Raw genomic sequence first — 26,285 nt, 5'->3', positions numbered from 1 at the left:
CCAGTCAGATCCATTCTACAATACTTGACTCCAGTTAGATCCTACTCCGATACTTGACTACCAGTTAGATCATTCTACGATACTTGACTCCAGTTAGATCCTACTACGATACTTGACTCGGGTACAGCAGTAAGATCTTTTGGGGAGTCAAGTATCGTAGAAGGATCTAAGTATCGTAGAAGGAGGTAAAAGGGAGTCAAGTGCACCTGTCCTAAACCTCTGCCCCCCCCAACTCCCCATCCCGTCCTCTATACCCCACCTGTCCTAAACCTCTCCTTTCCACTCCGTCTCCTCCAAACCCATCCTCACCCCAAACCGCGCCTACTTCCAACCCTGAAACTCGTCTGCTCATGACGCATCATATCTACTGATGTATATTAGATGTATTATTAAATGATAAAATTGTTTCTAAACACGGACGTGACAGATTGTGCCTGCGGTCCCATTCATAGCGGAAGCAGCAGCCGTTGATCATTGCCAGATCATGAAACAATTAAACATTGTTCCTGTGTTACGCTAATAACTACTTGTCGCTACAAACACTTCACACGGCAGTCACAATACCGAAATGTTGTCATGAAATCTGCGAGCTGTAATTAGTTGACAGCTCGGAGCCATGGAGCATGAAATGTACTTCGTGAACCCTTCGCCTGCCGACCACGAATCAGAAATGGCGTAGATGGCGTTTAATCATGCATATTGTTAAGCATGATTCCAAGCTGGTTTCCCGCGCAGTGTTTATGTCAATATTGACAAGCCCCTAACACCTGAAGATGATTGTCCATACAATGCTCGTAAAATTCCGATAAAGCAATTTTTCGCATTGTGAGGTGTGAGAGAATATATCTTACTGGTAACACAATAGTTTTCTGGATATCCGTTTGTCTGGTGACATCACAGTGTTCTGGATATCCGTTTGTCTGATGACATCACAGTTTTCTGGATATTCGTTTGTCTGGTGACATCACAGTGTTCTGGATATTCGTTTGTCTGGTGACATCACAGTGTTCTGGATATTCGTTTGTCTGGTGACATCACAGTGTTCTGGATATCCGTTTGTCTGGTGACATCACAGTGTTCTGGATATCCGTTTGTCTGGTGACATCACAGTGTTCTGGATATCCGTGTTCTGGATATCCGTTTGTCTGGTGACATCACAGTGTTCTGGATATCCGTTTGTTTGATGACATCACAGTGTTCTGGATATCTGTTTGTCTGGTGACATAATAGTGCCCTGAATATCCGTGTGTCTCGTGATATCACAGTGTCCTGAATATCCGTTTGTCTGGTGACATAATAGTGTCCTGGATATCCGTTTGTCTGCTGACGAGGGAGGTGACCAACTAATTAACCACATTGTTTATTTGTATATTACTACACTGTTATTTTGGAAGGGATGCACGGAGTGAACGGATGGATGTCTGTATTTTTCTCTTTCAGAATGCTGTACAATAAGGTTCCAATAAACAAACGCACATTTGAAGGTGGAAGTACTGGAAGCCCCAGGATCACGTGACACCCAAAGATTGAGTAACAGCAGGACGCGGACTCTTTCTGCCAAATCCTGTGATAGTTATTGTTCAAACAACTCTTACACCCTCAATATCCTCTCACCCCATCCAATACACCGTTCAATATCACCTCACTCCAATACACCCTTCAATATCCTCTCACCCCAACACACCCTTCAATATCACCTCACCCCAATACACCCTTCAATATCACCTCACCCCAAAACACCCTTCAATATCACCTCACCCCAACACACCCTTCAATATCACCTCACCCCAATACACCCTTCAATATCACCTCACCCCAAAACACCCTTCAATATCACCTCACCCCAACACACCCTTCAATATCACCTCACCCCAAAACACCCTTCAATATCCTCTCACCCCAATACACCCTTCAATATCCTCTCACCCCAATACACCCTTCAATATCGCCTCACCCTAATACACCCTTCAATAATAACTCACCCCAATACACCCTTCAATATCGCCTCACGCCAAAACACCCTTCAATATCACCTCACCCCAATACACCCTTCAATATCACCTCACCCCAATACACCCTTCAATATCACCCCATCCAATACACCCTTCAATATCACCTCGACCTAATACACCCTTCAATATCCTCTCACCCCAATACACCCTTCAACATCCTCTCACCCCAATACACCCTTCAATATCGCCTCACCCTAATACACCCTTCAATAATAACTCACCCCAATACACCCTTCAATATCGCCTCACCCCAATACACCCTTCAATATCACCTCACGCCAAAACACGTTTCAATATCCTCTCACCCCAATACACCCTTCAATATCCTCTCACCCGAATACACCCTTCAATATCGCCTCACCCCAATACACCCTTCAATATCCTCTCACCCCAATACACCCTTCAATATCCTCTCACCCCAATACACCCTTCAATATCACCTCACCCTAATACACCCTTCAATATCCTCTCACCCCAATACACCCTTCAATATCCTCTCACCCCAATACACCCTTCAATATCACCTCACCCTAATACACCCTTCAATATCCTCTCACCCCAATACACCCTTCAATATCCTCTCACCCGAATACACCCTTCAATATCGCCTCACCCCAATACACCCTTCAATATCCTTCTCACCCCGAAGACACCCTTCAATATCCTCTCACCCCAATACACCCTTCAATATCACCTCACCCTAATACACCCTTCAATATCACCTCTCCCCAATACACCCTTCAATATCCTCTCACATCAATACACTCTTCAATATTGCCTCACCCCAATACACCATTCAATATCCTCTCACCCCAATACACCCTTCAATATCGCCTCACCCCAATACACCATTCAATATCCTCTCACCCCAATACACCTTCAATATCGCCTCACCCTAATACACCCTTCAATATCCTCTCACCCAAATACATCCTTCATTATCACCTCACGCCAAAACACATTTCAATATCCTCTCACCCCAATGCACCCTTCAATATCCTCTCACCCCAATATACCCTTCAATATCACCTCACCCCAATACACCCTTCAATAATACCTCACCCGAATACACCCTTCAATATCACCCCACCCCAATACACCCTTCAATATCCTCTCACCCCAATACACCCTTCAATATCACCCAACCCCAATACACCCTTCAATATCCTCTCACCCCAATACACCCTTCAATATCACCCTTCAATATCACCCAACCCCAATACACCCTTCAATATCCTCTCACCCCAATACACCCTTCAATATCACCTCACGCCAAAACACCCTTCAATATCATCCTTCAATATCCTCTCACCCAAATGCACCCTTCAATATCGCCTCACGCCAATACACCCTTCAATATCCTCCCACCCAACCCAATACACCCTTCAATATCACCTCACGCTAATACACTCTTCAATATCACCTCACCCCAATACACCCTTCACCGTCATCTCACCCCAGTACACCCACCACACAACACCTCACCCCAATACACCTTCAACATCATCTCACCCCAATACACCAACCACACAACACCTCACCCCAATACTCCCTTCAACATCATCTCAGTACACCCACCACACAGCACCTCACCCCGATACTCCCTTCAACATCATCTCACCCCAGTACACCCACCACACAACACCTCACCCCAATACACCTTCAACATCATCTCATCCCAGTACACCCACCACACAACACCTCACCCCAATACACCCTTCAACATCATGTCAGTAACCTAGTAATATCGTTATTAAAGTAGTGACTTCTCCTCACAGACGAGGTGTGTGTAAGTGGATGTCAAATACCCCGTGCAGTATGTTATTCATCAGACACAAACATCATTGTGACCAAACACGTGCACGGCTTGAAGACGTACAGGGGACGTTACACACACCACGTCAAATGGGAAGAACCGACGGTGAGTAAACTCACACCTGATGGTCGCTTGTCTCTGTACCTTCTGGTGGAATTACACAGTAAATGGATGTCAGCATAATAAATACGAACAACCCATTCAAAGCCCGGCAAGATTAAACAACCATCAGTCTATTATGTTTATTGTGAAGAACACACATCATCACATGATTACGACAGACACATTCATTGCCATTTAAACTCTCTGCCCAGTCGTCGGTGAGGTTACAACCATGGGACATTTAATATCGGCATGTCAGAATCTTTGTAGACGCGCTCCCCCGTTTGGATTTGTCGCTCGTGCCGTGACGGAGTGTTTTATAGCTTTGATGTCAAACTCTATTGGCAACTTGCCAATCTGACAGAGACGTAAGCACAAAGGAATAAACATTGAGACTGAAATGGACACAGTTAGAAATGATTGACAGCTAATTACAATTCTTCTGGTAACAGGTGTGTGAGTTCTTTGTGCGCCGTGACTCGACGATTGTGTTACATCGGGCAATAAATGCCTTGTTTAAGAGAAAGCTTTGGAGTAGAGTATCTTCATTTGTTTCGTAACTGGTTTGAAGGTGCAGTTATATTTGTTTGTTTTTCACAGTCACGCGCCTTCTGTTTTGATTAGCAAAAATGAATGAACCAATATGGACACTTCATTGGTATTCATGGCAGAACTAACTGTCCTTAATGTGCCCCTCTACAAGGAATGTGAATCGGCTAGTACCGGGTGGTCTACATGTGTTCCCATCGGGTATCGGGTAGCCGAGTGGTAAACGCGTTTGCTCCACCGAGGACCCGGGTTCGATTCCCTACTATTCATTGTGGAAACCCTTTCTTGGTATAACACGCGCTGATATTGCTAAAAAGTTGCTGAAAGGGGTTTTAGTATTTACTCGGATAAAACTTGATAAATTGTCATAATTATTGATAAATAATTGAATTGGTCTTCAGCAACCCATGCCTGTCGTTATAAGAGACTAACGGTATCGGGTGGCCAGGGTCGCTGACTTGATTGACACATACTAATTCATATCATTGGATTGTCTGGTCCAGACTCGATTATTTACAGACCGCCGCCATATAGCTGCAATTTGTGCGGCGTTAAGTGTCAAAGAAACAATCACAGAATTTAACACTGCTAGAACAGAATTGCAGGCTCATGACGGTGTGGCAACCAGATAGGGTTGATTTGGTGTCGAAATACCGAGAAATATCCGAGCAAACCTGGCTTCGAACCAACGACCATAGGTATTGGTCCAATTTCCGTTATACAAGCAGTGCCATCAGGAGCTGATGACATGGGAAGTATGTGATGCCAACTATGGTGTCACTTTGGTCAAGCTCCGTGTTAACAAAACAGTCTCTGTCGTGACAAAAGTACAAAGCCGTGTGCCGGCATGTGTTGAAATGAAACTTTCCCCTGACATCAGTCACATACACTTACATACAGAAGCAGGTATATGGTGCATTGGTGGACGTCAGTACCAAGTATCTAAACCTATACATACAACTATTTATCGTATGTGATAAGAGTTCTTTAATTTGTTTAAGTTACTATTGGCCCATGAAATCAACACTTGCCAATGTCTCGAGGCAAACATATCACGTTACGATCACATTTCTTCCCCTAAAGTCTGACCGATATGGTCGATTCAGGTAAACATGTCCGAAATCACTCAGTGGGGTTCGATTGTCACAGATTGTCAAAAGCAACATTAATAGTTGATATAAACGCAGATGTTTTGGCAGCATTAACCGACACATATGCTTGACTGACTTTTGTTTCCCCTCAGTGTGGTCATCCGTGAAATTGACAACTTTTATCTACTTTGGAATGCGTGTGGATGTCAGATCAAAGATAATTGGAGACTTTTTACCGATGGAAATTTTATCCCGGAAAGCACCTGGGTGTTGTATATTAATTACCTGACAGGTTTCCAGTAACAAATTTTAACTTAGATGTATTGTCATCTGATTGACAGATATGTTTTGTTCATACACGTGTTTTATTGTTGTTCATATAATTAAGGCCTGGGAGCAATAGGCGGCCAATAAAACACACACGTGTGTCCGTGTTGGATATATATAGACTTACATATCGCACAGATGGGTGGTGTATATCAACTATACAATCCTCATGTTGACTGATACAAAATATGACTGGGACAAGCAACGGAATAGACTCCGCTGATCTGCTGGGGTGCGATGGATCAATTGTACATCTCTACATTTACATATACAGTCAAATCCCGATGAGTCGAATCGCTGGGGACCAAGTAATAAATTCGTCTTATCGATGTATTCGAGACATAGGTATGTCTATGAGGGTAGAAAAAAGATGATCCAGTCCTAATTCCTCCACCTAAGCATTTGTTTACCTAATGATTTCCATATCACTAATAGAGGCACCTTATCAGTTCCAGTCTGATTAGCACAGACAGTGATTTCCGTAAAATCACTAATCTGCCTTTTGAACTCACCCGCTTATGTATACAAGATTGCTGTTGTTTGAATCTCATGGGACCAAATTTCCTTCTCGAGTCATCGTGTGTATTTATGAGACGAATTCGTGTAACCGGTATTCAAATGATGACAACTATAACAGGGAATGGTCGGGACCGACAGGTACTTCGAGTTATGCATAATATTCGAGACACCGGCATTCGACTCATCGGGATTTGACTGTATGTGTAACTGAACTTACTAAAATGGGATATCATAATATTTTTTTTCACGACGCGCGCAGTGACAAATAGCAGATGCAGAGCGAAATATTTTTACTGTCTGGTGTCTATTTCCATGTCTAGACAGTGGTGTGATCATCGTACCATAGACTATGTATCGGCACAATTATGGTAATCGATAGACTATTATTCATAGTAACATTATATTAACAACAGTGTTGGTTTTAATTAATGTAAATAATTTTGTTGGAACTGTCTGTTGCTCCATGTAAACGGAACAGCGTGTTCATCGCATGAAGTCATAACTTCAGAAACGGGAATCAGGTCAAGTCGGATCAATCTGCTCGATAAGTTCGATAAGAAACTCATTGCTGTCAATCACTGTCATGACACCCTGATACCTGTACACTGTGTAAACAATGCTGATATAACATGAGTCCTCTGTGGGACAAACAAAGGTCAGACATCTTAGCTGTTGGTCAATATCAAGGTGAGTAGCAGCTCACACCCAGTATCGGGGGATCTCGTAGAGGATCAAGGTGAGTAGCAGCTCACACCCAGTATCGGGGGATCTCGTAGAGGATCAAGGTTTCGTTTTGCTTGTTTGTTTATTTGTTTACTATTTAAAGCCGCACTCAGCCATTATTCCAGCCATAATTATGGCGTCAGTCTGTAAATAACCGAGTCTGGACCAGACAATCCAGTGATCAACAACTTGAGCATCGATCTACGTAATTGGCATACGAGGGCATGTGTCAATCAAGTCAGCGAGTCTGACCACCCGATCCCGTTAGTCGCCTCTTACGAAAAGCATGGGTTCAAGCTCTCGTTCCTCAATGCGAATTTAGTGCTATGACAGCCGTAACCTAATATCAAAGAATGTCGGATGACGTGGAATATCAATTTGAGTATCAGATAACACCAAGTATCAGGCCACGCCAAGTATCTATGTAACGTAGAGTATTGGTTCACGAAGAGTATCAGGTCACCAGATTAGGTCACAGCCACTATCAGATCTCATAGAGTATATAAACTAGTACTCAAAAGAAACTATACACCGCAAAATATTACATAACAATTCACATAAAAATGAAGTGATAAAACCATATTGAGCCGTGTCACACACGTACAGAACCATCCTTTCCGGGAACAAACGGCGAACAAGTTAACGAATTGCCAGAACGTCGCAAAAAATCCAAAACGACTTTTTTGATGTAACACGAAATGCACGTGCATACTGACGGTATCAAACAGCCTACGCGACACGTGAGAAACACAGTAGTAATCAGGACACAAAAAATATGCCACGTTTTAGGCAAATCGATCGATCGAGAGAGAGAGGGGAGAGAGAGAGCGAGAGAGAGAGAGAGAAAGATTTTTTTGAATATTTTCCTCTAATTGATTAACTATATTATTTTCTATATACCCTGATACTAAGTTTGCGTAGGTTGTACCCATAGCTGTACCTTTAGTTAATGTATACCGTCAAAGAAGAAAATGTCATTGTTTAATATGAATTGTACACTTTCAAGTATAAATGACTTAGTAAATCTATCAGGTAATAATTATATATGCTGTCGCTTCAAGTCCCAGTTTATGGGGAATATTGCAATATTATTTGTTAACATTAAAAGTAACTGATTTTATATCATCAGGGATAGCTTCAGGTAGAAAGATTAAGAAATCCATCGTATCTCTGGTATAACTTTTTACTTTCATGAGATACGGTTTCAAAAGAATATCTATGAAATAACTCAAACAGTGGGTTCCACAGCTTGGACCGGCAATTATCGGTCTTAAGGAAAGATCTTGGCGATGTTCACATTGAATGTAGTTTATCGAAGGGCTAGCACATTTTGTGTTATAACTTTACATATAGTTTTATATTTCAAAGAGGTCATTTCCAATATCAGGTCACATCCAACATCCAGTCACGGTGTCACGTAGATTATTCTCTATGCCGATATATCGGGAATTCCTTACCAACTAGGTTCCGAATATCTCCCTTTACCGGGATTGTTAATGTTTCCTGGACATGGTTGAAGTAGTGACATCTGTTGAACTGTCACGCAATATAGTTCACTTATACATTCAATTCCAAATGACGGTTTATCTAAAACCACGCCAATCCACATCTACCACATCTGTGTGTGTCACTGCGATGTTGTCTCCGTGAACCCCGTGACTAGTCCCAACATCGGCTACAATCATGCACCGTGTCTCTCTCACCTGCAGGCCTAAACAGTGTTGCCATGTTCACCTGTGTATTAAATAGGTCAGCACTCTCCCCTCTTCTCCGTCCCGTGGGTGAGGATGAACTAGGGCACCGGGCCACCAGGCCACCGGACCACCAGGCACGACATGCTGTAACGGGTAGTGAGTGTGGACGTTTACGTCGCCTCAACTAATGTTCCAACTAATGGTCTTGTACAATACTTTAATCATATATATAGCGGAAGTGATAGGGAAAAGCTTGACCTGATATACTTGTTGTGTCTGTACCCTAAAAGAAATAACTTTCATATCTACAAAGTAACCACAATTACTACTACTGTATATACATGTACACAATATACTACGCCTATATACATAGTATACTACACCTATGCCCAAGACGGTAATAGTATATGTATATGAATGGACAACATACAGGCACCAGAATAGATGAAAGATGCATCATCAGAACAGATGAAAGATGCATCACCAGAACAGATGAAAGTTGCATCACCAGAACAGTTGACGGATGCATCACCAGAACAGATGAAAGTTGCATCACCAGAACAGTTGACGGATGCATCACCAAAACAGATGAAAGTTGCATCACCAGAACAGATGAAAGATGCATCACCAGAACAGATGCAAGATGCATCGCCAGAACAGATGAAAGTTGCATCACCAGAACAGTTGACGGATGCATCACCAAAACAGGTGAAGGATGCATCACCAGAACAGATGAAGGTTTGAACACCAGAACAGATGAAAGATGCATCACCAGAACAGATGAAAGTTGCATCACCAGAACAGATGAAAGGTGAATCACCAGAACAGATGGAAGATGCATCACCAGAACAGATGAAAGTTGCATCACCAGAACAGATGAAAGGTGAATTATATTATATATAATAAATACATACCGCTATCCACGCGTAACATGCGTCCATATCTATAATCGGGCAATATGGATTCTGTGATTTATAATAAATTTGTTTCAAGTATGATGTTATAAACGTGTTGGGTACCTCCTTTTCTGAATATAATGAACTTATTCTGAACCGAGTTTTCATAAATATTAGACTGAGCACATGCGTCATTTTCATCAAAAATGAGTTTAACATTTTGTGATTTTATTTCGAAACACAAATTCATTTTCCTGTGTTGTCCCTGGCGACAGAAGGGATGGTCACTCCACAAGTAGACAATGGGTTGGATAATTCTATAATTAGAAACTTACCTTATCGTACCTCGGGGCGATCAATTGTATTTGGGGCCGCGCCAAGCGCCTGCAGCAGATGCACGGTAACATGCACAATATATTATCTGATAGTAATCTGTAATAGTTGGGCTGTCTGGTTGGTTAGCCTGCTGCATGTTATATTTACTTTCAGTGTAAAACTGAATGTTCATCTGTTATAGATATAAATCAGGCTGTCCCGTGGTGGAATACATCGAATACAATGCACATTATGGTGCACAGTTGTTGTAGGCGTCGTGTAAAGTTGTACAGGTATAACAGCTGCCGTGTAAGGTTGTACCGTTATAACAGCTGCCGTGTAAGGTTGTACCGTTATAACAGCTGCCGTGTAAGGTTGTACAGGTATAACAGCTGTTGTGTAAGGTTGTACCGTTATAACAGCCGTGTGTTAAACCGTTGTAACAGCTGCCGTGTAAGGTTGGTATAACAGCTGTTGTGTAAGGTTGTACCGTTATAACACTTGTGTAAAGTTGTACAGATATAACAGCTGTTGTGTAAGGTTGTACCGTTATAACAGCTGCCGTGTAAGGTTGTACAGGTATAACAACTGTTGTGTAAGGTTGTACCGTTATATCAGCTGTTGTGTAAGGTTGTACAGTTATAACACTTGTCGTGTAAGGTTGTACCGTTATAACACTTGTGTAATGTTGTACAGATATAACAGCTGTTGTGTAAGGTTGTACCGTTATAACAGCTGCCGTGTAAGGTTGTACAGATATAACAGCTGTTGTGTAAGGTTGTATCGTTATAACACTTGTGTAAGGTTGTACCGTTATATCACCTGTCGAGTAAGGTTGTACCATTCTAACAGCTGTCGAGTAAGGTTGTACCGTTATAACACTTGTCGTGTAAGGTTGTACCGTTATAACACTTGTGTAAGGTTGTACCGTTATAACACCTGTCGAGTAAGGTTGTACCATTATAACAGCTGTCGTGTAAGGTTGTACCGTTATAATACTTGTCGTGTAAGGTTGTACCGTTTTAACACTCGTCGTGTAAGGTTGTGCCGTTATAACGGCTGTCGTGTAAGGTTGTACCGTTATAACACTTGTCGTGTAAGGTTGTACCCTTAAAAGAGCTGTCATATAAGGTTGTACCGTTATAACACTCGTCGTGTAAGGTTGTACCGTTAAAACAGTTGTTGTGTCAGGTTGTACAGTTATAACAGATGTTGTGTAAGGTTGTACCGTTATAACAGATGTTGTGTAAGGTTGTACAGATATAACAGATGTTGTGTATCATCTATCAATCATTTGTAAATTATTCAAGCGTATGATCATTCAATATTTTACTGATTAAATGAAAAACCGATCGATATTTCATTGAATTACCCTGACAATGGATTCGTAAAAATCTATAAGTGTTTATTGCCACTGCCAGGTTGGTCGGTTCGTTAGTATCCTTCATTTATTTAGTATCAATTACATTGATACATTACTGATACTTGTTACGTTTACAAAGAGTCATGAACAAGTGGACCTGAAGCAGAACCTCCCAGATTGTTATCAGATGGGGTATCGGAATAACGGCATCTGGGATGACGCGGTGTCAATCTTTGTACCATGGAACTTGTGAAAAACGAGGTGTGAATGCTACGGATGAAGAGGTCTGGTTTGTTTAGTACCATTACGGGTCACCGTGACCCAACTGAGAGGCCTCGCAACAACCCCGACAGTGACAACAGTGCCACGCCGCCATGCCCCGATGTAGCTGGTGTTGCAGAAAGCTTGTTGTAGAGTTGATGTGTAACACCAGCAGTGCACTCGGTAACCTCGCAGTGATGTCACATATCATTACTTCATCTTCCTCTCGATTTCAAAAACCGAACTCGTGTTGACCAATGTTCACACATGTTAACTGGTGACCATGATACTGGGTGCGACCTTCGCCTCCATGACGTCATCGTTAAGGTACAAATACATGCACTTTTATTTATTGATTCAATCATGAATTAACTCGGTGTTGTAGTATGTATACTAGCCACATAAAGAAACTGTGCATTGTCAAAATATTATCCCAGTTGATAAGTACGATAACAATGTCAAAGGTACATATAAACTTTAATGGAGGGATTATGAGACCATAACAAGTCGGGAGAATTTCAATTGAAAATTCAATCACAATGACGTCACGAGTCCACAAGCGGGACAGGGGTCAAACGACCATGTCACAAGCTCAATAACGGGTATGTCCACCATCGGCATTGAGAACAGCAGTGCATCGACGACGCATAGAGCCTATCAAACGTGCAAGGAAGGCTTGTGGGATGTCACGCCAGATTCTCTCAAGTTCTGTTGCAGGGTCAAGGACGTTATCTGGCGGATGAGGAAGACGGCGTAGACGTCGATCCATCTCGTCCCAAACATGCTCTATCGGGGAGAGATCCTGTGAATTTGCAGTAAATCAACGTTGTGGTGTTGCAAGAAATCCATAGCAACCCTTGCCGTATGAGGGCGGGCATTGTCCTGTTGGAATGTTAACCCAGGGCCATGACGTTGCAGAAAAGGAATTGCCACAGGTCGAAGAATCTGATCCCTGTAGCCCATACCAGTAAAGTTGCCCTGAACAATCACCAAAGGAGTTCTTTGGCGTACTGTTATTCCACCCCAAATCATCACGGAACCACCACCAAAGCGATTCCTCGTGGACGTCCAGAACGTGGCCGATCGATGACGTCATTTGTGTTCTGGTAGCGTCTCACCAGTGCAGAAATGGTGTTCCGGTGGCAGTGGAAATGTGCAGCCACTTGTCGTTGAGACATTCCCCCACGGACCATCCCAATGGCCTCATGACGTTGTGCAGTCGTGAGCCTTGGCATGCTATGCGTTTCAATAGCCGTTTAATTTTTTGAACGATCGCAAGGGCAGGGGTTGAGCTTTCCAAAGTGACAGTATTGTGTGGCATTCATTTGCTCTGTTTCTCTTTCCCGGAATGCACGTGCAACAACGTATTGCACATCTCAAGGACGAACCCACTGACGTCACGGAACGTGGCACGTGCGTGCATGTTGGATATATGTCACTAATCTCTGAGTTTAAATCCTTATGTGTCTACACAGGTTTGATAAATTTAGATTTTAAATTTTGTATGCACAATTTCTTTATGTGCCTAGTATATATGTTGTATGACCGGAGTCAGTGACGTCGTGTGTTGTTGATACATACTGTGTTGTCAGGAACTCAGCCTTGGAGGACAAGTGTCATAATACAACACAAACCAGCTTGCAATTCAGTCACCAGATAGAACCTTCTCCGTGGCTTGTCGAAATACATTCAATAGGAGGCCGTAATATGATATTATGTGTCACGAATAGTATCAACCGCAGATTTCGTGTTAAATATATTGAAATCACATACTTGCAGAAACACTCAGAGGTATCATTCTGTTGAAGGTAATGAACGGATGAGTGAATTCAAGGACGATATGCAACAGGACAAAACACAGACCGTGTTGGCGGTGGTCATTACATTCTGCTGACGTTTGGCCACCGAAGGTCATTCGTTACGACACGTGCACGCGTGACATGATCTCGTCGTCCTGAAAGTCTTTGACCAGCATGTGTCTCGGTAGTGCTGCCATTGACATTTGCATGGACAAACGCGTTGGCTTTCTTGCAGTGTTACTAACACTGCCCCATTGCAGTGCATACTCTGTCTCACCGTAATGTCGTCCTACGGTGACGTTTGTCTGGCGTTCCGTACGACGCCAACACGCCTCATGCTTATCCAGTGAACCTAAACTCACCTGGAAACCATCAGCACTGGTGTCTGGAAACTCCGGTAGCGTGCCGCAAGTGAACAGACTTCTGATTCATCCACCCTGATCTTGTGTCACCAGACGAGCACGTCCTGTGACAGACCCTCATTGATCCACCCTTGTGTCACCAGACGAGGACGTCTTGTGACGGACCCTCATTGATCCACCCTTGTGTCACCAGACGAGCACGTCTTGTGACGGACCCTCATTGATCCACCCTTGTGTCACCAGACGAGCACGTCCTGTGACGGACCCTCATTGATCCACCCTTGTGTCACCAGATAAGCACGTCTTGTGACGGACCCTCATTGATCCACCCTTGTGTCACCAGACGAGGACGTCTTGTGACGGACGCTCATTGTTCCACCCTTGTGTCACTAGGCGAGGACGTCCTTTGACGGAGCCTCATTGATCCACCCATGTGTCACCAGCCGAGGACGTCCTGTGACGGGCTCCCATTGATCCTTCCTTGTGTCACCAGACGAGCACGTCTTGTGACGGACCCTCGTTGATCCTCCCTTTTGTCACCAGGCGAGGACGTCCTGTGACGGACCATCGTTGATCCTCCCTTGTGTCACCAGGCGAGGACGTCCTGTGACGGACCCTCGTTGATCCACCCTTGTGTCACCAGACGAGGACGCCCTGTGACGGGCTCCCATTGATCCACCCTTGTGTCACTAGCCGAGGACGCCCTGTGACGGACCCTCATTGATCCCCCCATGTGTCACCAGCCGAGGACGCCCTGTGACAGACCCTCATTGATCCACCCTTGTGTCACCAGACGAGGACGTCCTGTGACGGACCCTCATTGATCCACCCTGGTATCACCAGACGAGGACGTCCTGTGACGGACCCTCATTGATCCACCCTTGTGTCACCAGACGAGGACGCCCTGTGACAGACCCTCATTGATCCACCCTTGTGTCACCAGCCGGGGACGTCCTTTGACGGATCCTCATTGATCCACCCTTGTGTCAGCAGGCGAGGACGTCTTATATATATTAAGTTTTTTTTCCATGTGTACGTAAGTCTGATTGTGTCTTCTGCTTCTTTAGGATATAAAAGACTATGTCCTATCTCAGCTGTTTCTACTTCTATTGACTTCTTCATATCTCATTAATTTCGAATAATGTCGCCTGTTTTGTCACCTCTCGATTTCTCCAGATTTCATTAGTTTCCTATACTGTCGCCTGTTTTGTCACCTCTAGATTTCTTCATTTCTCATTAGTTTGGTATGCTTTTGTCTGTTTCGCCACCTCTCGACTTCTTCAAATCTCATTAGTTTCCTATACTGTCGCCTGTTTTGTCACCTCTAGATTTCTTCATTTCTCATTAGTTTCCTATACTGTCGCCTGTTTTGTCACCTTTCGACTTCTTCATATCTCATTAGTTTGGTATGCTTTTGTCTGTTTCGTCACCTCTCGACTTCTTCATATCTCATTAGTTTGGTATGCTTTTGTCTGTTTCGCCACCTCTCGACTTCTTCAAATCTCATTAGTTTCCTATACTGTCGCCTGTTTCGTCACCTCTCGACTTCTTCATATCTCATTGGTTTGGTATGCTTTTGTCTGTTTCGTCACCTCTCGACTTCTTCAAATCTCATTAGTTTCCTATACTGTCGCCTGTTTTGTCACCTTTCGACTTCTTCATATCTCATTAGTTTGGTATGCTTTTGTCTGTTTCGTCACCTCTCGACATCTTCATATCTCATTAGTTTGGTATGCTTTTGTCTGTTTCGTCAACTCCATAGGTACATAGCTGCATACTTTCATCTGTTTCGCTTCAGATGACAGTAAATGTGAATGATCAACAACGACCTGTCAGTCAGATTGTATATTCCGATATCTTTTATTAACTTTACGGTTTAGTTGATCAAAGACATAGAGGACATAGAGTGCCCATGTCATACAATGTTTACGACACGAGTGCCTAAAGAACGCTGCATGCAGAACGCAAGTTCACAGAATGAGCGAGTGAGTTTAGTTTTGCGCCGTACTCAGCAATATTCTAGCTATATGGCGGAGGTCTGTAAATAATCGAGTCTGGACCAGACAATCCAGTGATCAACAGCATGAGCATCGATCTACACAAGTGGGAACCGATGACATGTGGCAACAAAAAAGCGAGCCCGACCACCCGATCCCGTTAGTCGCCTCTTACGACAAGCATGGGTTACTGAAGACATTCTAAGGTCACAGAAGAAACGTTCATGACGTCACGTCACCATTAAAAAGTGATATTTTGCCCTAGGGCATAGTATGAAAAATATGAACCCCGATATTTTCGCCCTTGTAGGTAATAAAATGTATGTATTGAATATGAAGTAACGAGTAACTATACGTTATTACATGCTGGATGAAATGTGATCATTACACACTCAAATATTACATTTACCGCAGACAAATACTTCATACATGAACGTTTCTACCTAAACATGTCCAACTAAATCATTGGTATGACATGGAACTGACGAGACATGATAATAGAAGTGACGCAACAGGTGAGATCCACAGTGATACGAAATGACACGAGACCGTTCAGGACTGCCACCTGAAATGAATAACTGCTGACTAATCAATATATGTGTTTTGTAAATAGAGAAAAAAATCTACGTTAGAAATCGATCAGGTACACAGTGAAATATATTGAAATCTGATGTCACATGTCACATTCACACACGTGTCTCCAGAATGTCCCATTCAGGGGAATTCCCAACCAAATCTGGGTCACGACAGATGTAGGTCTCAGCAATACTCCAACTCTGTCAAATGAATGCTATGACTGTGAGGACGCACGTATACGGACACATCAATAACGTGGACGGGAGAGGAGGGGCCGAAGGGGGGGTACCCTTGTGAGTGTGTGTGCGTGCGAGCGTGCGTGCGTGTGTGTTGTGTGTGTGTTGCCACCCGGAGAGCGGTGGATTGGCTGTTTCGATTCCCGGTTGCGTCAGTCCAAAAGACGTATATATTTGGTACATGTTGGAAATATTGATCAACACTGCTTCCGAGTGGGGTATCTATGTTAAACAGCGACTAGGTCGGGCCGCGAGTTGGCACAACAACAACGGTGCGTACTTTTGCCACCGGCTTTCTAATTCATATCATTACTTCGGGCTGTGTACAGCTATCCGAAAGGCTGATTAGATGGACGTCTGGCTACGTTGGCGATGACACAACTGATAGAAGTGTAATAGTGATGCTGAACCCCGTCTTACCTGAACACACGTGACTATATACATAATCCAAAGAGAGGCCAGAACTCAGAGACGCATTGACTTGCAGACCTGCATAATCACTCTATGCTTGACTTAACTTTAGAATACAATTGTTAAATATATCACACTTATTTGGGTGTTTATTCACACAAACTCCTTTTACGGACTGATACCTGATTAATTTATGGTTATTGCGTCGTAACACACAATATTAAAGTCTATAGTTTATAGCGTGGGATACAGCCGGGGTGTAGATGACGACGGTAACGTCACTGATGCTGAATGTCTTGTCGCCGCTCTGGTCTACAAGACTCGACATGTTACATGTACACATTGTCCTGATCGTGACTGGGATGTACGGTGAGTAATACTCGGAAACAACTGGTCATGGTTTACACGATTGTGTTAAATGAGGAAGCGAGGAGGTTCCAGCAGCTGTGCTTCAATTCCGTTACAGAGGTTCTTTGAATCTTCATCATTTCCCCGAGGCCGCTATAAATGCTTTCATCAATAATATTGCTTAACTTGGGAAGTTGGCCATTAAAAAACAGGTTACAGTGTGGTTGTTGCCGAGTACACGACGCCTCCTGTCGCCCCAGACGGGCCTTGGCACTGATACGGAACATGTTACATGACTAGTCGCGATACACAACCTGATTTAACCAAGTCTTTATATATATCCATTGCCTTCTGTGCAACCAGATGTTCTGTAGTTTGATGACAAATTACTCATCTCTTTTCAGTAGAAATATACACCCAGGTTCGTGTGAAGCTAATACCTAATTATTCAGTTTACCTCAACGGCAGAATCAAAGCATATCATCAGAGACCTCGGGTTCAATTTATGTATGAAGTAGACACATTGAAACTGCTATTAAAAGCATCATTGTCTGCATGGTTACGTCACCTGATTCGAGGATGAGACAGCACATTACTCAGGTCACCAAAGCATATATTTGATGTGAGCACATTTTAAAGAATCATATTGTTCATTTAATTCAGTGTATTTTCTGAAAAACATACACCAATTGTTGTACTTGAGGATACGTACATTGCACCCGATATCAACGACAGCACGCTTAGACACTACAATAATGAACTTAGAAAGGGTCTTCATTTTATCGTTTTCCGAGATGAGAATTTTTTTGGTTTTAATTTGTTCATATTCTGTCATTCACAGATATCTTTGTAACTGTGGGTTTAACAGAAGCAGTTCATGAAACCAAATATTCGTTAAGCTTCCACGAGGTTGCATTTCATACTTTATATCTTCATGTTTATTGTCGACTCAACTCAGAAATATTGCTTCATACTTTTACAGTGGATGTCCACACCATTTGATAGTGAATTCCTTTCTGTCCTTTATACGACCTCATAACTTCCATGTACACAATATATGGAGAATGGTCCTTTGCACCCGAATTCTCAGGTTGCCTCCCTTTGGTGTGCCAAGATGTACTACTCACGAAACCTAAATCACTATTATGAACTCCCTTATGTAACTAAATATGAAAATTGACACTTTATCAAATAGAATACTGAGATATGATAACGACTCTCCAATACACATAACCATTCATCGAGGAGCTCTGTGAATTTTTTTCTAACAAAATTGTGTCTAACTGAAATTTTGTTTCTTTCAAATAACCTTAATAACATTTGACAACAAAACGCCATGAACTTAATAGTCAACCAAACATGATATTTCTGCATCAACCACAAATTGGATAGGGCCTAGTACACGGCCCTAGCTCATACCCTGCTCCAATAAATTACAAGTTGTGTCACGGTGATAACCTAGGTGTCTCTTAGCCATTTATTACAAACGAGTTATACCCTGATCAATTGCAAGTTTCACATCGTGAATGTAAGGAAACCTGATTGAACGCCCGCCAATGCAGAGGCAAATAGCCCTCTTTCTACAAAAAGCAGCGGCCTATGACGGCCAACCAACCTGGTAGAATGACTTGAGAGGGAACATGTTGCAACAATGGGGTCAAACATAAACGTTGATTCTTTTATCGCCTGTCTATCGCGTATCAGGTTGCTGGACTGTCTGTTTGCGAGACTTGCATAAATGCTGAATCAGTAGACCGAGAACCGGATGACTATACAGTTTTCTTAACTAACGTTGTTTAGATCCTTTATGAATTTTGTTATATATTAATTATACTCCTGTGGTAAAAACTCATCTTAGCAGCATTGGAAGACCCGATTATCTTATGCTTCCAGGTTTAATTATATTGCTATCTACGAGGTAAAACAACAAATACTAATCCGCATTATAATACCGGTGTATTTTAATATCTTTTTGATTTACAGATTTGTACAAGTTCTTCAGATACTTTTACATTCCAAATTAAAATGTTATGTCATGCTTCGTATTTTCTAGTATTTCCTTCATATTTATAAATGTATACAGTATCCTCCCGTATTCTATATACATATACATATACTATACCAGGATGTAGTACATCCTCCGGTATACGTTGCATACAGGACACTAAATGTGTTGGATAAACACCTGGAGGAGATACCTCTGAGTGAGCGTCAGGAGTTAACGTACATCTATACCATGTATGTACTACTTTATATATTGTGAATTTTGTATCTTATTTGTTACTGTGATGTATGTAATAGCTCTTGTAAGCATCAGGTTTGCTTTACTCCGGACTTCCCTCCCACCATTAGCGGACACGCCTTGGTGTAGCTGAAGTAATGGTTTAAAGTGGTTTTAGGCCTAACTCAACGGTTGCTCTTGAAAATGTGACAGTGAAAGTGTGTGTGTAGAGGGAAGTGGACTTGCCTTCCACACAAACTGTTATAACCATGAGTGACTGACTGCTGCACCGCTATAATGACAGTGTGAATATCAAGGAAGTTCATAGCCCTGGTGAAACACTGCATCATCCCGGTCTGTGTACCTTTGCACGGTGTCAGTTGTCAACACACGTCACATGTCACCATCGTCAAAACTTAGATGCAAAACATTTCCCCCAATCGTGATCCCGTTATGATGCATATGCATTGATCACTGCTGCCTGACGGGTCAGCACAATGGGACAAAGTTGTAGTGTGACCCTCAGCCGACAGTTGCGTGGCCGGGGCCTGCAGACAGGGGTCGTGATTTACTCTACATACGTCCTTGACCTTTCCGTGAGGATATTTTTACATCTGACGTGTCTTTCTAAAGCAACACACTAATCGCAACAATCTGCCTCCGTTAATTTCTCATTTACATATCATGAAATATATAATTTCATACCTACAGGCAAGGAAAAAATGGCCAGTTTATATCTTCCATACGAACGAACGCCGGAACAACATGCCATCATCTGTCAGTCTCAAAGTATATCCACGCACAAAATAAGACATATAACGATTAATGTGTGCTGTAGACAAGGTGTCAAGCGTAATGTAGACCCGCCGGCTTGTTTTAAACCATAATTATCCTACTGCATATGTTTATTTATTTTTTTTTCAATGTGTTGTAACTTTTCTGTTTGCTGATGTTGCGTCCAAACATTATACAGGTTAGTTACAGTTGCTCTCCCCAAAACCCACCAGTTTCTCTCTCTCTCTCTCTCTCTCTCTCTCTCTCTCTCTCTCTCTCTCTCTCTCTCTCTCTCTCTCTCTCTCTCTCTCTCTCTCTCTCTCTCTCTCTCTCTCTCTCTCTCTATTTCTCTCATTGGCATATTCAAATGAATGCAAATTAATACACAGTAAGTACACTGGCATTATACATCCAAGGCAGGGTAACATAAACACAGTGATCATACAATAATTGCAACACTGGCCAAGCTTCCAGGAAAGGTCGGCCGAGTATTAGGGTGAACAGTGATCTTCACATAGTCACTCATGTCTTGTCATGTGATGTGGCGCTCCTCATGTATAGTGTTACTGTTCTGAAAGTTTCCATAATATTCAGTATATATTTCCATAATATTTAGTTTATTTGGAAATGCCCATGCAGTTGTCGTACCTTGCAGTTAACCTCCAGAACTCTCAGTCGATATATGGCGCAAGTCTGAATATGGCACACCCCTGCCTCCTGGCCTCAACTCCCACCCTTCCCCTGCTGAATGTCAAACAGTGTAATGCATTGGAAACAGTACCACCAGTGAATACGACTGTCACACTGCGGACCTCGTTTAACCAGAGACCCGTGGTGTGAGTGACTGGGTGAGTGATGAGTGAGTGGGTCAGATCCAGAAAGAAACAAGACTGGTCGTAGCTGATCTCCACGAACACTAGACCAGCACTGTCATACCAAGGCTCATAAACACAACCTTGTAGTACACCGTGGTCAATTCAGCTCCTTCAGTTTTATAAACACTTCCAGTGGTAATCTTAGATTATATTTTCAGCCACCACCAACCATGGGTATATATGGTTTTTTTCAGGTTTATAGCAAATTAATACTACAATTTTCTGCTGATGGTGCTTTTTACATACATAAGGAATTTGGTGAATTAGCTAGAATAGTCCTCTGCAATGTCAGTTGACATAGAGGGAAGGCGAATGATATCGTACTCGATGTTGTACTTGTAAGTCACAGTCAAAACATGTTTTAACAATTATTTACGATTATTGGTCTTTGGAAGATAATCTCACAGAACCGGGTGTGTACTTTCTTTTATACGTCAGTTTAGTTAGCACGTGTCAGCCGAGGTGTCATGTATTTCACAATTGGGTCACATTTGTAGTGAGGAAAAGTTGGCCTGAAATGTGACCACACCTTTGACACGAAGTTAGGTCAGAGGTCTGAGGTCACAATTGCAGCAATGAGTCAAATGTATTATACCCAGATCAATACAGAGATAAGGTTTCCTCGTGAGTTGCGTGATGCTAGTGCAATCCACCCATGTATGTGATCCCCCCACCCCACACATATGTGACACCTCCCCCATGTATGTGACCCCCCACTCCACCACATATGTGACACCTCCCCCATGTTAGTGACTCCCACCCACGTTTGTAACCCCCACATAATTATGTATGTGATCCCCTACCCACGATTGTGATCACCCACCCATAAATGGCATCCTCTACCGACAAATGAGACCCCCCACCCCACCCCCATTCCTATAAGTGATGCCCTACCCACGATCATGATCCACATATCTACGCGTGCGACCCCCACCTGTAGGTCGGGGTAGATCTGTAGGGAGAAATTAATCAAATTTTACGAAAATCTAGCTACAGAGTGATACATGTATCATTATCATGGCACGTGGAACCAAAGTGAATGGTTCGAGGGGATGGTGTGTGTGTGTGTGTGTGTGTGTGTGTGGTGGGGTGGGAGTGTTTGGCAGTGTTTTAGCGTACCAGACATTTGTAGCACTCGTTGATCGTGAACATGGATTACCCATTACATGCATAACCCCTGGGAAGAATGGGCCGTGCGTGGTGATGTATGGGGCTGGTACTACCCCACACAGATAAGTCGTACAGCATGGTGGTTTCTCCAGAATTAGTGGTACCAGGGTGAGACTGTCTGCGGCACCCTCATCACACCTGGCATGCAACTAGGGTGGATACCCCTCGTTGTAGCATGTCATACAGACCCAATACAGCCCGCGCAAGTCTAAAATAGGTCACAAGTCAAGGTTACCGCACTTTCAGAAAATGAAGAACGCCTCTGGGCTCTTTTTATTACATTTTCTGTGTATAATTTAGGAACTGTCTTTCTGTAAAAAGTGTTCATTAGCTATTACGGGTAATCAAGCATATGACAAATGGGGTAGCCTAGTGGTTAAAGCTTTTGCTCGTCACGCCGAAGGCCCGGGTTCGATTCTCCACATGGTACAATGTGTGAAGCCCATTTCTGGTGCCCCCCCGCCATGATATTGCTGGAATATTGCTACAAGCGGTGTAAAACAAAACTCTCACCATATGACCAATATGAGTAGGTGTGATTGTAGCTATTATGTAGCACAAGTCTCTAAGGTAACAATTAATAGTTTAAATGGCAATTTCTAAAAAATAATAAATAACAGACAGGGGTACTGTCCGCTTATTTAGACTTGCCTCTTTGAATGATAGAATTGCTGTACATCCATGGGCTCAGCAATCAGTACAGTCTTGGAGCAAGGCTATTATTACAGGTATGCAAGCATATGACCAATACGAGTAGGTGAGATTGTAGCTATTACACTTGTCTGTCTCACAGTCCTTGAACCACATTTATTTTCCCTAATGCCTGGACCCCACAGCAATGGTAAAACCCTAAATGGTGGTGGGCGAGCTGGCTAAGGCGCCAGGTTTAGGGTGGTGGGCGAGCTGGCTAAGGCGCCAGGTTAGTGAATCAGGGAGCTTAAGGTGCCGGGATCGGCAGACAGATTTCGTAGTTTCGTACTTTCAGATATATATGTGTCCTTTTGGCCGGCGGTAAATGCATGTGTTGATTTCATCGTAACGATAAGCTGGCAGAGGATCTGAAGCCTTCGTGGATTTACGGTAACATGGATTAGCTGATAGCGCATTGCCGGGAGAGCTACATTCACACGATCACTCAACCATGCCCATTGCCGATTGAGCCACACCATTTTCAACTCTGTTTTTCTTAAATGTGGCTTTCCCGGGCTATAACCCCAGGGCCTTATTACAAAATTGAAACTCTGGATACCAGTACCTTGAACATAAATCAACAATATGTGATCGCAGGGGTGCCTTGCCAAATGACAAATCATGATTGACTGAAATGTACACGGCATAGAGACACATTCGCTGGAAGACACACACTGTTATGAAAGGCGCGTCCCCTGCTATGGGCAAGTGGTGGCACTGGACGTGTTGATTGCTGTAAGACCATCATGGAAGTTGTCAACAACAGAACACGTTTATGTTTGTTTTGTGTCCCGTGTGTGCTATTCACAGCTGGAGATTCTTGCAGACATGAAATACATGACAGAAATGGTTTGATTGATTGATATCCGCTGCGAAACGGTTCCAGGGAGCCCTGGGTTGATTTCATAAACCAAGAAGACGGAATGGCGAGATTTTTTTAATCAAATATACTACCCATCAAAAGTTTAGATTCACTAGTGTAAATGTAGCCACTTACTTAGGTCAACTGTTCTAAACTAGATTTTGCAAAATATTCATACTGTTTAAAGGTACTGTTTACACATGAACTGATGTATTGTAAAACAAATTCGTAACGTTGAAAAGATTATTGTCATGAGTTCAATAAATGATGAAACTCAGTGAAAATTGGCGAATTCTTAACAAAACTTTACACCTTAACGCTGCTGTTCATATGCACTATGTGTGCACATGCTTTTCAGCAATTTGATGCATGATCCTCGTGCAATTCATCTTCATATCATTTGCAGTTGGTTCCCCCAAGTTAGTGGAGAAATTCATCTTCGATGTTACCACATATATATATATATATATATATATATATATATATATATATATATATATATATATACATAACATATAGTGAGTGCTTTAAGTCAGTCTACACCTTTGATGGGTAGTATATATACGCTTTCGAGGCGTGGATATAGAGGCAATTGTAAACTATTAATGATGTAATTTTAAACTCAACGACGTATCTAATGATCATATATCGTCACTGACAGTTGGACACTCGCAGGAGTAGGTGAGGAAGCAACTATGCAAGACCAGGTTGGAAACATAGTCAGGAGGAATCGGACCAACGTTCATGGATCCCCACCCAGCCAGTTTTGCCCGAGCCCAGGAGGCTGTCACCTCTGACCTGGAATGGATCGGAAACTGCCGATAACAAAATATATATGCCTTGGTCATCAACAGAATCATCACACAGAGGAAGTGCAACATAGAACCTCGATAAGGGTGTTATGTATGATATGACACAAGCCCAGACAGAGTCTGTTATACACAGGTCCTGTCCCACGGACATTTCACTCACCAGGTGGGTGTTGACGCAACGGGGTGTGAATGCCTCAACCCATTTTAACCGCCTTGGGTGCCTGTCTGTTATACACGGAATTATTATTTAGATCAAATTACCTATCGACAGGTAAGGAAACCTACTCCCAGTTGACGGTTTATGGGTGTTTTCCGGTAGTTAAACTACGCTACTGAATGCACGCTGTCAACCATTGAAAGTCTTGTCATACAAGGAGACAGAACCCGGCTCCCTGGGCGCTGGAGAAGACAGACGGTTTATCTGATGAAAGGATGCGTGCAGGCCGTGATTTATACCTGGTCAACGGATCGGTTCATGTTGCACTGGAAACTAGGGTGGTAATAATTTAATGCACTGAATCACTCGGCTACGTTCAACTTGAATCTGCTTTTGTAGTACAGACAATGGTATAGAAGTATATATGCTACTGTTGGTAACCCATTGCGTGCTATTTCATCTCGCCTACCCTTTGATTAAACACATTCACCAATGCTCCTGTCGTGTACCACGCTGATCATCCATGTCGTCGGGGAAAGTGGCAAATCTAGTGGCAAATTACAATGTTGTTTCGTGAATTGAATCATATAAAATTTCGGATTGAATATAAGTTATCAGCGACCGCTGCAACTTTACAGAACAGAACAGAATGTATTCACTATTTTGGCCGTATAGCCTGAAGTACAACTGTAATAGAAGTTGGGTTTTTTAACAGGTCACATGACAGTACGATCTTTATAACTGACGCAAAGCAAACACATGTTTCAAGGGAATAGCAACATTTTCAGTACATCAGTACTTGTAGTATTCAGAAGACTAACCATGTACATAAGCAGGAAGATACTTTAGGCGTCTATAGATATATGTTTCACTAACATATAACACGTGAAGATTCGTCTTCTAAGGATCCAATGCTGCATGGTGTACATATTACATTTGCAACTTAAACGTTAGGACGAGTCATGGTCCAGCTCGTCCCTGTTATCAGGCAGCACAGACACAGACACGACACATACACACACTCGACACGCACGCACGCACACGCACACGCACGCGCGCACACACACACACACACACACACACACACACACACGACACGACACGACACGACACGACACGACACCCAACACACAGAGACAGACACCACAGACTCGCAGTCGGGGCCTTGGTTTGACCTCTCGGGACCCCTGCAAGATATACAGTTGTAAAATGACACACTCTGGCGTGTTTTGTGTCATTAGATTGTTGACTTTATGACACGTTGTTTTGTAGATCACAAAGGGCTAAATCACCTGGTTTATCCGGATACCCCCAAGCCGGGCGCACA

This window comes from Haliotis rubra, unplaced genomic scaffold (assembly GCF_003918875.1).
Source record: "Haliotis rubra isolate DU_JTF1 unplaced genomic scaffold, ASM391887v1 Scf140, whole genome shotgun sequence".
Classification (NCBI taxonomy): domain Eukaryota; kingdom Metazoa; phylum Mollusca; class Gastropoda; order Lepetellida; family Haliotidae; genus Haliotis; species Haliotis rubra.
This window is presented reverse-complemented; position numbering follows the sequence as displayed.